This window comes from Macaca thibetana, chromosome 19 (assembly GCF_024542745.1).
Source record: "Macaca thibetana thibetana isolate TM-01 chromosome 19, ASM2454274v1, whole genome shotgun sequence".
Classification (NCBI taxonomy): domain Eukaryota; kingdom Metazoa; phylum Chordata; class Mammalia; order Primates; family Cercopithecidae; genus Macaca; species Macaca thibetana.
Genome location: NC_065596.1, coordinates 506,824 through 520,502, shown reverse-complemented (window position 1 = coordinate 520,502; position 13,679 = coordinate 506,824). Strand labels below are relative to the sequence as shown.

At 39.8% G+C, this 13,679-nt stretch overlaps 1 protein-coding gene across 1 annotated transcript in view; it reads left to right on the top strand.

The window, feature by feature from the left end:
- The window catches only part of LOC126942223 (zinc finger protein 724), a 715,842-nt gene extending 702,532 nt beyond the window's left edge, over positions 1-13,310 (top strand). The window contains exon 5 of the transcript XR_007721532.1: positions 13,292-13,310. The gene's annotated coding sequence lies outside the window, so the exon portion shown is untranslated. The remainder of the gene's footprint in view (positions 1-13,291) is intronic.
- The last annotated feature ends 369 nt before the right edge of the window (positions 13,311-13,679 follow it).

The following is a 13,679-nucleotide window of genomic DNA, read 5'->3' as shown; positions in this document are numbered from 1 at the left end:
GTGGCCAATGGGTTGACCAGGGCTGACTGAAGTAGAGAAGTGTAGATGACACCAGAATCGCACAAGATTAGTTGTTGCTGTGGCTTCATGACAAGTCTATTGTGGTTGTCATGAGGCCTCAACAATATGTGTTTTGTTTGTTTTGCACATGTTAAAAATTTTCTGTAATAAAACACAAAATGAATCTATAATGTTAGCTCGTAAGATTATGGCTATTGTTGGAGAAGAAAGGATAAGGCAATTGTTGGGGCATGGATGAGTCTAGTTTTATTTTATTTTGAGACAAAGTCTCACTCTTTCACACAGGATAGAGTGCAGGAGTGTGATTTTGGCTCACTGCAACCTCCACCAATCAGGTTCAAATGATCCTCCCACCTCAGTTTCCCGAGGAGCTAGGACCACAAGTGTGCACCACCATGCCTGGTGGTTTTTTGGTATTGTATTTTAGAAGAGACCGGGTGTCACCATGGTGCCCAGGCTGGTCTTAAGCTCCTGAGCTCAAGCAATCTGCAGACCTTGGCCTTCCAAAATACAAAGATTTACAGGCGTGACCCACTGCACCGGGCCTATTTTATGTTTTGATTACACAAGTGTGTTTTTTGTAACAATTTATTGAGCTTTACATGAATAAATGCTTTGTGCATGTAGTTCTGTATGCTACATATTAATAAAAAAGTTAGGCCGGGCGCAGTGGCTCACGCCTGTAATCCCAGCACTTTGGGAGGCCGAGGTGGGAGGATCACAAGGTCAGGAGTTCAAGACCAGCCTGGACAATATGGTGAAACCCTGTCTCTACTAAAAATACAAAACTTAGCCGGGGGTGGTGGCGGACGCCTGTAGTCCCAGCTACTCAGGAGGCTGAGGCAGGAGAATCGCTTGAACCCGGGAGGCGGAGGTTGTAGTGAACCGAGATCGGGCCACTGCACTCCAGCCTGGGAGACAAAGCGAGACTCCGTCTCAAAAAAAAAAAAAAAAAATTTAAATAGTATATATTTGCACAAAAATGCTAACTCAGTATCTCAGAATAATGGCAAGATTTTAGTTTTTTGTTTTGTTTTGTTTTCTGGTGGAACACACTCACTCAGGACATAATCATACAGATGTTAATATTCAAAGGGAATATTAAAGCTCTAACCTTTGGGTGAGTTATAGGTATTTTTTTTTTCTTAATTTGGTACATGTAATGTTTTTTGTTTTGTGGAAATGCAGCTTTTTTTTAATTTAAGGAAACGTTTTCCTCACAGTAATAATCATCACTGCCACGGCACCTTGCACAGTGTTCTCCACATAGTGTGCAGTATCTATGGAACCAGGTTGAATCAGGAACAGAACCAATAGCAAGGTTGGTTCTGAAAAAAATAGTAATTTGATAATACTGGTAAGACTGAAAGGCCATGATTTAGTGGCAAACAATTTTTTATTTATTTGAGAAATAATTGGCAAGTAGGTGATCTAAAAAGTGTTGGTTTAAAGCAGTGGCTTTGAGTTTGGCTGTACTCTGTCGTCACCTTGAAAGATTTAAACCATACTGTTGCCTGGGTTCCACTCCAGGAATTCTGATTTAATTGGGGTGTGTCGACTTGAATTGGGAAGAGTTTTAAAGGCCCTCCCCCAGGTGATTTTTACACGCAGACTGGGGAGAAAACAATTGGTTCAGAGTGAAAGATGCATTCACTGTGTGTGATTTTCATGTGTGCTGCTGAGAATTGCCTCATGGCTGCTTCTGACTTTAGAATCTTAAAAAGCAGCTCTGTTATTTTAAAAATCAAAGGACAACTTCGGATTTACTCAGCTATTTTTCTAAATTTCAGCAGAATAAAATGTCTTGTTAGCAGATTTCTCTATAAGTCACTTCATATCAAGGTTAGAGTTTGTTTCAGGCACAGTAGTTTTAGTCAGCAATGAAAATCATAAATAGCCTCCAAATATCAAAAAGGGATGAAAAGCGTTTGCAGACATATGAAATCTGTTTTTTTAAATAAAGTTTAACCTAAAGCTACCTTTTTATGTGTTTTGAATTGAGCCTGAGTGTTTCTTCATACATGGTCAACTGAAACCCAGCTGAAAATGTAAATAAACTGTAACCTAGTTTTGGGTCAGTTATCAAATTTTGGCCGATCAAAAGAGACCAACTGCTTAATTCATGTCTAAATAAAGCAAATGCCAAGCTATAATTAATCACTGTTTCTGTAACTCACTTTTCTTTCCTGTACTTCAGGTTTTTTATCTGTGCATAAATATTCTTCTATTATGTTGTCACCAGAAAGGGATTGTAGTAAGGGTTAAAAAGAAAAAGAAACAAGTGTTCCTCTGCTTAGCAGTTCGCTTCAAGGACAGTTATAAGATAACACTATCCGAAAAGCCAAGGTCAAAGGAATAGGCTCCAGGCACCCCCCTCACTCCAGAGCAAGGTTGAAGGGGAAAAAAAAAGAAAAAAAAAAAAAAAGACAAATTCCCTTACTGTTACTCCTTTCCTTTGCCTCTTAAGCATGATTATGTTTTATAAATGTCTGTATTTAGCCAGTTCTTGGTTTTCTTTTGACGCGGCTACATGGTCACCAGCTATGCAAGGCCACAAGTTATGCACTATATGATTAACTGCTTTTGTTTTGCTTCTGTAAGCCCACTTATAAAAACCCTGCTCTGTCTTTGTTGAAGGCTCAGCTTTTTAGATGTGGATCCACTCAGCCAGTGGGTACCTTAAAATAAATATCCTCCTTTACTCACCTGTGACTAAGAATGCCTGACTTTTTGTGATGCAGCCCAACAGGTCTCAGCGTTATTTTATCAATCCCCTACTCATAGTGAAATTGTTCTAGTTTAAATGCCAACAGTGTGACTGCTTGGGAGTTTTCTCTGAGCCTACTCTGGCTCACCAGACTGCAAAATTAGTGAATAACTTTTTGCTTGATTAAATTCTGTTAAATTTATTTTGTTTGGCTGGGCATGGTGGCTCACACCTGTAATCCCAGCACTTTGGGAGGCCGAGGTGGGTGGATCACCTGAGATCAGGAGTTCGAGATCAGCCTGGCCAGCTTGGTGAAGCACTGTCTGTACTAAAAATACAAAAAAAAAAAAAAAAAAAAAAAAAAAAAAAAAAATAGCCAAGTATGGTGGTGGCGGGTGCCTGTAATCCCAGATACTTGGGAGGCTGAGGTAGGAGAATTGCTTGAACCTGAGAGGCGAGGGTTGCAGTGAGCCAAGAACGTGCCATTGCACTCCTGGCTGGATGACAAGAATGAAAGTCCATCATATATATATATATATATTTGGTTTAAGACATTTTTAACAGATTGAACTAGAAGTAAAATCTGAAATAGAGCCTCTAGCAACCCCCAAGAATACCAAGTGACCAAACAATGGCTTATTGTGTTCGCTGCTGTCTTGCAGCAACTAGGGAGCATGGTAAGTTCTTTCTTGGATTCCAAAGTATCATGGATTTGTGTTTTGAACTCTCTGAGTTTTAGCGAATTTAGAATTCAAACTGGATTAAGAAGTCAGGACAGAAAGTGGATTGGATCTAGAGTCAGACTGGATCTGATAATTAACTGGCTTGGATTCAGTTAAAGGTCTATGACATCTCACTGGGTCAGGCAGAAATCTTTCTAGACCTTCTAAAATGCATATTAAAAGGTATTTCCTTTTCCATTCATCTGCAGAGCTACTGGAGTCCCAATCAGGGTTGTCAAGAGGAACTGCTTCACTTCCTATTCAAAATGGTGTTTCTTCTATTTCTTCACATTCCCTATCTCCTTTTTTCCCTTTTGATGTGTTATAGGAGATACATTGCTCATTTCTGAAAATCTCTGCTGCCTGCAGAGCTGCCTTCTTTTCGGCTGTAGTTGGGGTTGGGTTTAGAAGCAGCATAACATCCTTTCATGTGAGGGGATACACTTGAGTTAAATTCTGAAAACCTTCTATAAATCTATTGGAGTTGTCAGAAAATTGACCTAAGTCTTCCTTTACTTCTCTAGGGTCCTGCAATAAGAAGGGAACTTGCGTTGGCCCCAAATACTGGGAGTTCTCAGATGGTTCCCCTGGAAGTTGCTTTTCTAATTCTGGAGGATTGTCCCCTATAGTCCTGCCTGATACGCCTGTTAAAATAGCAGGGTTGATTTTACAATGCTTGCAAAGGTTCAGTAAAAATGCCATACCCTTGGGCAAAAGAAAATGAGTTGCTTTTTTCTTCAAAGTCCTGAGGTTGAAGAAGTTCTAGTGTTTCACAGTGCACTCCAGAGGGGTGCAAGGTGAAGACGGTCTGTTACCCATCTAGAAAAAGAAGTGAGAATAAAAGCATCCTTTTAGTTTTCCTTCTTTCATTGTGACCCAGGGTGGAGGGGAAGACAGTGTGAGTGTCTCCCGACCATTCTCTTTTCTTGGTTCCTGGGTCCTGGCACCATGTTAAATGTGCTGCCCATGGTTGTAGGTGTGGCTTTCCAAGTCACGGAACCAGATGAACTAAGTCATGGGATTAACTGTGCTTTACCCATGCAACCTCAGCTTATCCACCTGTGATTCCCTTTGACTTTCTAGACTTGTGTGATCTTCCTGGCTCCCTAAAAAAACGAATCTTTGTAGAGACTCTAATAGTCACCTTTGGGCAAGGTTTCTTTAACAACAAAAAAAAATTTGCTAGATTGCCTGCTATTATGGCTCATGATAAAACATTTACCCTTAGAAAAGTGTTTCTGGTTAGCTTCTAAACTTAAAATTCTCCTTACTAATTAAGTAGTGTTCTAATTAGAGGCAGACTGGGTGCCTTAAATGTAGGTAGGGACCTAACGATGACTTTTTCTACTAATGGGACAGTATCAGAACTAAAATTTGGTATGGAAGATATTTTACTCCTAATTGTTGAAGGCAGAGCTTTCCCATTCACAGAAGGGTCTTTTCTAGCAGCACAAAAATACTTAGGAAATTGCAGTGTTATGGTAAATGACTGAAATGTGTCTCATGAAGAGAATTTCTATTTTCACTAGCTGACACTGTTGGCTTAGAAATACCATGTGCTCACTAGAGGAAAGATACAGATGCTTATTGAGTTCTGCCTGAGGCATTTGCCAATCTTTTGTAACAGAAGTGTTTCTCTGAACTGTAAACCTTCCTGCACATTGCACACACAGAGAGAATAAGACACATAGTTACACCAGATAGAAAGAAAGGAAAATTTTGTGAAAGGATAGCTGAAGATCCTTTGCCAACACTCAGATGGGCCATCACAGGCTGGCTTCAGTCCAGAAGGCTTTGAATAATGCCAGGGTGTGCCCTCAACAATAATCCTCAGTTGCTTCAGACTTCTTCCAGCCTCACATGATGGTTAGGACCTCTGTGAATAAAACTGATTTGAAGAAAGCCTTGAGATTAAAAGACAGATTTGAGGTCCACGCCATACTCACCAATCCGACGTTTGTATCTTCTGTTCTGATTCTGATCCCAAATGAGAACCCCCAAATGAAATGGCTTTGTTGTCTGGGCCTCTACCTGTGGTTCTGTGTCTTGAATCGAGAAAGAATTCAGGACACAAACACACACAAGCAGGGGGTTTAGAAGCAGAAAGTTTAACAGACAGAAAGAAGAGATAGAGAAAAAGCTTCCTCATTCTGAGCATGTGCGTTGCCCAAGAGAGGGTCTTTGATTTGGGGCAGAATGTGATTGATTTTGTACAGTGGCTTGAGGAGGCCGTGATTGATTTACATAGGTGATGAATGATTTACAGGGGATTGGTTTGACTAGGTGTGCCAATTACATAACCCATGAAAACAAAGATCCTTAAAGCATCCACCCGTACCAGAAGGCACTGGATGCCCTTTGGTTTTCACATGTGGGTGAAGTTTATCTTCCAGATCTCCCTTGAATAGCTTCCCACCCTTTGGGTTCAGAGAGGGAGAAGCTGCCTGTTGAGGAGATTATCTTTAAGATAGGCTTCATAAGCTTTAACAACCTGTGTGATGTTTTGAATAAGTTCTCTCCTGAAAACAATCTCTGGGCATATTGACAAGTTTTATTCTTTCCCAAGTGAAAAGTTTGGTGAAACATTTTAAGGACTTTCCATTGGCTAGAGATTGGCAAATGGAGTTTGCCATCCTTTGACTCTAGCTATTCTGAGGACTGGAAAGTGTACCCTTGAGTAATGACCCATTTTATCTCTGCAGGAGAATACTGGGGCCTATTTTTTCTTATGGAATCTTCCCAAATTAGAGGAGTATGAAGTGTGTTGTTGCCCTGAAGCTTCCTTTCTGCTGATTTGACTGACTGATCAGCTAAACTATTTCCTTCAGCTACTTCCTGTTTTCTTTTTATATTCCTTAGAATGCATTACTGCTACCTTTTGTGGAAGGTAAACTGAGAATAATAACCTGTTGATTTTTTGATGGTTTTCATTTCACATTGGATTTTTGCACTCCTAATATTGGGGTGTTACAGGGTTTGAGGAGGGCCTAGATTTTTAGGTTACTAATAATGGCTTCTAGCCTTTTTTTATCCTTTGGCTTTAGGAGATATTCTGGTTATAAAAGAAAGTGGAATCCACCAGGTGTGGTGGCTTACACCTTTAATCCCAGCACTATGGAAGGTTGAGGTGAGCAGATCACTTGAGGTTAGGAGTGAGGTTTATTGCCTCACAGCAAGAAAATTAAGGATGCAAACACATGAGGAGTGAGGTTAAGAGTAGAGGTTTAATAGGCAAAAGAAAAAGAAAACCTCTCTCTCCTACAGAGACAGATGGGCTCTCCAGCAGGTCTTCCAGTTCTGTGGTGAAATGCATGGGGTTTTACAGACGAGCTTGAGGAAATGGTGTTTTTGATTTAGATAGGGACTAAAAGATTGGTCACACAAGGTGTGCCATTTACACAGTGCATGAAGAAGCTGGCCACCTCACCTTAATTTTCTACTATGCACATGGGTTCTTTACCCGGCCAGTGCCCTGTTTCCTGTTCCTTTACACACGTGATTCACAAAAAAAACATAGCGCCTCCATGTTGAAAATGGTTGGCCCCAGGTAGCTTTTCCTATTGCAACAGCTGCCGACATTCACCCATGTAAGCTTCCAGCTTGCTTATCTATGTTTGCAGCTGGATTTTACAGGCTGCTCTTTGTTGAAAAAAAATCAATTGCGGGCTGTTTCTTGTTAAAAGAGAAGCTTTGCTGAGGACTCTCTTATACTCACAATTTGCCTAAATAATTTCTTTTGTGCTCCGGTATCAATAAAAGCAGAGCATAGAACGATGTGGGGTGGAGAAGATGTTGGCCACAAATAGTAAGTATTCCCTATATTTTCTTACCTTCACAAATAAGTTATTCCCCTCTCAGTTTTGATTCACCAAGAAATTGAATCATATTCTGAAAAATCAAAACTGAAGGAATAATATATTTGTTAAAGCAATACAGGTTTTATACTGAAATTTTAGAAGCTTAGCAAGATAATGTATTTTCTGCTCATATCACAATTCCTTGAGGGTTTTCTTTCTGGTTAAGAGGACTTCTAAATAATCTTTCAGGGATTATAGTTTCTTTAATCTTCTATCTGCATTCTCCTTTCTTCAGCCAACAAATGAAAAAAGAGATACAGAGAAGACACATTTGCTTCTTAACCAAACAGAACTTTTACTCACTATTAGTCAATGCGGGTAGTGCTGAGAAGAGTAGCTTCCTGGAAGGACAATAAAAAACACACTGATAAAAAAAAAAGTATAAATCTTTCATCAAAAGCTAATGTATTTTAAGTAAAATAAGCATACACATCAATAATAAAATGCTTGTGGTAAAATATTTCTTTGGTTGATTTCTATTGAACTCAGGTAATATTCGACTGGAAGCTAGCAAATATCTAACAGAAAAAATATTATTTGAAATAAGAACATTGTGAATGAAGTTATTCTGTCAAGAGAAGTAAAAATATGAGGATCTCATACTAATAGTTTCATCTACAGTCGTACGACATCAAATGCTACTTTTTTTAAAAAAAGTATTTCATATAAGTATTTCACTTGTATTTACTTTTGTTTTATATAAGTCTTCCATTTATATCAGCTTCCTTCATTATTTCAATGTCCTCTCCACTTTATATCAGTGGAAAACAGTCCAGCTGGTTTCAGGAAAGCAGGTGGTGCCATTGCTATTTTAATGATGATGATCAAGAGCACTTGTTTGGGAGTATTTCTGTGCCAAACACTGTTATTTGGCCCAAAGTACTGGTTTTCTATTTGTCTCTAAATTTAGTAATAAAATACAATTATTGGCTAAGAACACTTCATCTTATTCAAATATGTTTTATAAAATTTGGTTGAAATTTAAGTGTTTGTGACTTATCCAGAATATTGACATTTTTTATAAATCCAAATTGAGTACTTTAAAAAAACAAACTTTTAGTAAAAGGCGTTGTGAGGCAGAGTAACATTCATAAAATTTCTTTATAATATGAAAGAAATGTGTTAACCATGTTCCCAGTAATAACTCTGAATACAGCATTCTCAGTTTCCAGTATTCACCCTTAGTCACAAAGGAGAAATTGGTATCTCTGTAAACAGGCACAAGGAGGTGCTGAGTGGAGGTGCATGGCACTGCACATCAATGCTTTATTAGGGTTTTAATTTTATTGGACTGTCATTTGCATGGCTAGATACTTACCGAATCTGCTCATGCTATTTTTTGACAGCTACTGACATCTGTTATCCATTAGTTTTATACAATTATTTGCCTAGCTGAAAAATAAATCTTTTGTTAATTTACTCTAAATTGAGAAACTAGATTTGCAGTCTTTAATCTTCCAATGTTAAAGCAAATCAGAGAAGTGCAATGTGTGTATGTAGAATGCATTTTCCTGCCTATTAAAATTCTTCTTGTATTACCTTGGAAGCCCTAAAAAGTCACCTAAAAAATATTCTTTTTAAAATCTTTGGCCAGGCGCGGTGGCTCACACCTGTAATCCCAGCAGTTTGGGAGGCTGAGGCGGGTGGATCACCTGAGGTCAGTTTGAGACAAGCCTGACCAACATGGAGAAACCCTACCTCTACTAAAAAATAAAAACTTAGCCAGGCATGGTGGCACATGCTTGTAATCCCAGCTACTCGGGAGGCTGAGGCAGGAGAATCGCTTGAACCCAGGAGGCAGAGGTTGTGGTGAGCCAAGATCGTACCATTGCACTCCAGCCTAGGGAACAAGAGCAAAACTCCGTCTCAAAAAAAAAAAAAAAAAAAAAAAAAAAAAAATCTTTAGCCAAGATTTCAAATGTCAAAATGTTCAAAAAGTTAAGCCAAAGTCTTGTCTTTGCATATTGTTAGTAATCTAGCCATTTTAAAAAGCACAGCAATTATGACCACTTATTGGAAAGATGTGGTTTTGATTAATTTTATCCCATTTCAAATGTTTTTGCTAATTGTTCTTTTATGTTAACCTACAAGAAACTATCTGCATAACTTTTCTGGATTCAAGAAACATTCACATTGGCCGGGCGCGGTGGCTCAAGCCTGTAATCCCAGCACTTTGGGAGGCCGAGACGGGTGGATCACGAGGTCGGGAGATCGAGACCATCCTGGCTAACACGGTGAAACCCCGTCTCTACTAAAAAAATACAAAAAACTAGCTGGGCGAGGTGGTGGGCGCCTGTAGTCCCAGCTACTCGGGAGGCTGAGGCAGGAGAATGGCGTGAACCCGGGAGGCGGAGCTTGCAGTGAGCTGAGATCCGGCCACTGCACTCCAGCCTGGGCGACAGAGCGAGACTCCGTCTCAAAAAAAAAAAAACATTCACATTAGGCTGGGCATGGTGGCTCACACCTGTAATCTCAGCACTTTGGGAGGCCAAGGTGGGAGGATCACATAAAGTCCAGAGCTTGTGACCAGCCTGGCAAAAATGTAAAAACTCCATTTCTACTAAAAATACAAAAATTAGCCAGTCATGGTGTTCCACGTCTGCAATCCCAGGTACTTGGGAGGCTGAGGCATGAGAATAGTTTGAACCCGGGAGGCAGAGGTTGCAGTAAGCCAAGATCAAACCACTAAACTCCAGCCTGGGCTATTGTGAGCAAGTTGTTTTTCTCAGTGGTTCTTTCTGTTCCTCTGTAAAATAAGAATAATTATAATACTTATGGTATTAAGTTACTGTGAGAATTAAACTCATTAACACGTGCATAGTGTTATGGTTAGTGCTCAGTACAAACCAGCTATTATTAATATTTAACGCTGAATTACATTAATACATGCTTAACACGGAAATATCTTTTCATAACCCAAGTTTTTCAACCAATAATAAATATACATTTAAATTAATTTAAAAAATTTGACATAGATGCACAATGGAATACTATTCAGCCTTAAAAAGAGGAAAATCCTGACCAGGTGTGGTGGCTCATGCTTATAAACCCAGCACTTTGGGAGGCTGAGGCAGGCAGATCATGAGGTCAAGAGTTCAAGACCAGCCTGGCCAACATGGTGAAACGCCATCTCTACTAAAAATACAAAAAAATTAGCTGGGCATGGTGGCGGGCACCTGTAATCCCAGCTACTTGGGAGGCTGAGGCAGGGGAATTACTTGAACCTGGGAGGCAGAGGTTACAGTAAGCCAAGACTGTGCCACTGCACTACAGCCTGGGTGACAGAGCAAGACTTTGTCTCAAAAAAAATAAAAATAAAAAACAAACAGGAGGAAAATCCTATCGTTCAAAAAATATGGATAAATTCAGAAGACATTATGCTAGATGGAAGAAGTCTGATACAGAAAAAATAATACTGCATGACCTCATTTATATGTAGAATCTAATAAATTTTAACTCACAAAAGTATAGCCGGGTGCGGTGGCTCAAGCCTGTAATCCCAGCACTTTGGGAGGCCGAGACGGGTGGATCACGACGTCAGGAGATCGAGACCATCCTGGCTAACACGGTGAAACCCCGTCTCTACTAAAAAATACAAAAAACTAGCCGGGCGAGGTGGCGGGCGCCTGTAGTCCCAGCTACTCGGGAGGCTGAGGCAGGAGAATGGCGTGAACCCGGGAGGCGGAGCTTGCAGTGAGCTGAGATCCGGCCACTGCACTGCAGCCTGGGTGACAGAGCGAGACTCCGTCTCAAAAAAAAAAAAAAAAAAAAAAAAAAAAAAAAAAAAGTATAAAGTGGAACAATGGTTACCAGTTGTTCCACTGGTGTGGTGGGAAGAAAATAGGGAGTCGTTGGCCAGGTTTGGTGGCGCATATTTATAATCCCAGCTACCCGGGAGGGTGGGGCAGGATAATCACTTGAATGCAGAAGACGGAGGTTGCAGTGAGCCGAGATTGCACCAATGCACTCCAGCCTGGGCAACACAGCAAGACTCCATCTCAAATAAAGACAAAAGAAAAAGAAAAAGAGAGAGAGAGAAAGCAAGCAAGAAAGTAAGAAAAATAGGGAGCTGTTGATCAAAGGGCACAAAGTTTCAAATAGGGTAAACAGCTTTTGAGATATATTGCACAGCAGTGTGATTATAGTAAATGACAATGTATTGTATATTTCAAAATGACTAAGAGTAAATTTCAAATATCTCACCACGAAAATGATACTTGAGTGAGCTGATATGTTAATTTGACTTTTTCATTCCATATTATATACATATACTAAAACTTCATATTGTTCCCCATAAATGTATATGACTCTGATTTGCCAATAAAAATATTAATACTTTTTTAAAATCAGACAGAAAAAAAGCTTTAAGAAATTTGGCCAGAGAAGAAAGTGCTTGTTCATCTTAAAATTTTCAGGAAACACACACACACACACACACACAAACACACACATATGTGAATATATGTGAATTTGCCAAGGATAGTATTAGAAACATTCAACTACTATACAGCCTCAGACTGGCTGAGTAGAATGAACATACAATCCACTGATGTGGTCACCTGGTTTTTAGGCTTAACATTGATCAAAATCTAACAGAATCGACAAATAGATAAAATTTCTGTACATTTGTTATGTGTTGGATGCTCTTCCGGGACATCATTTGTATTACTTGCTCTAATTTTAACAAAACCCTAGGATTTAAGCACCATTATTCTCACTGTACAGCTGAATAGTCAAGCACATAGCGGTGAAGAAACTGTATTCAAGTCATACAGCCCATAAATAGCAGAACTCAGCTGCAATCAGGAACCACTTGTCAAGTTTGACTCTGAATCATCGCACCCAACACATTCTTATCCAATGCTTGTTTTTATCCCTAACTTAACATTTTGGCTTTGAATTCTCTAACTTAGTAGAAATAAAGAGGATTTTATAAAACACCTCTTTTTGCACTTAGACAGTATGTAGAAACTGATTTTTGGTTTAAAGTACTCATTACTAAGCCTAAGATATACACTTTGGTAAATGGATTCTACCAATGATATCCCTCTCATGACTTAAAAGAGCCATTAATTTTACTTTTGAAATAAACTGAATTTTTAAATTAAAAGCTAGGATGAGACCGGGTGAGGTGGCCCGCGCCTGTAATCTCAACACTTTGGGAGGCCAAGGTGAGCAGATCACGCGAGGTCGGGAGTTTGAGACCAACCTGACCCACATGGAAAAACCCCATATCTATAAAAAATACAAATTAGCCAGGCATGATGGCGCATGCCTGTAATCCCAGCTACTAGGGAGGCTGAGGCAGAAGAATCGCTTGAACTCGGAAGGCGGAAGTTGCAGTGAGCCAAGATCGCACCATTGCACTGCAGCCTGGGCAATAGAAACAAAACTCTGTCTCAAAAAATTTAAAAAATGAAAACAAAAGCTAGGATGAGCCTATTATCATATAGAAAATTTGTCTCCATGTACATCATCATCCATTAAGTGGTCCACAGTTTCTGAAAGTTTCAGAAACACTAATGTAAGAATACTTTTTTTTTTGAATATTTTTTGAATAATTAAAGGATATTAGGGTTTTTTCAGTGACTCAAATGAAATAGATTGGAATTACTAATCAGTCACTTAAAATGTGGTTTTAAATCTTATTTAATGAACAAATGTGAAGTTTCTTTTAAACGTATTTTAAAAATTAATTTTATTGGTTTTCATTCTTTGTTTTTCAGACTCAGTCTTGCTTTTTCACCCAGGCTGGAGTGCAATGGCACAATCTTGGCTCACTGCAACCTCTGCCTCCCAGGGTTCAAGCGATTCTCCTGCCTCAGCCTCCCGAGGAGCTGGGATTACAGACACCCGATACTATATCTGGCTAATTTTTGTATTTTTAGTAGAGACAGGGTTTCACCATGTTAGTCAAGCTGGTCTCGAACCCCTGACCTCAGGTGATCCACCTGTCTCGGCCTCCCAAAGTGCTGGGAATACAGGCGTGAGCCACTGTGCCCAGCCACTTTTTCTCTTCTACTGGAAAAAAATATTAAAATGTCTGCTACTGCAAGCCTATGAATTTTGCACAAATTTAAACAGTACTAATTTTAAAAGATCTGGACTGGACACAGTGGCTCCCACCCGTCATCCCAGCACTTTGTGATGCCAACGCGGGTGCATCACGTGAGGTCAGGAGCTTGACACCAGTCTGGCCAAGATGGTGAAACCCGGTCTCTACTAAAAATACACAAATTATCTGGGTGTGGTGGCATATGCCTGTAATCCCAGCTGCTTGGGAGGCTGAGGTAGGAGAATCGCTTGAACCTGGGAGGTGGAGGTTGCAGTGAGCCAAGATTGTGCCATCGCACTCCAGGCTGGGTAACAAGA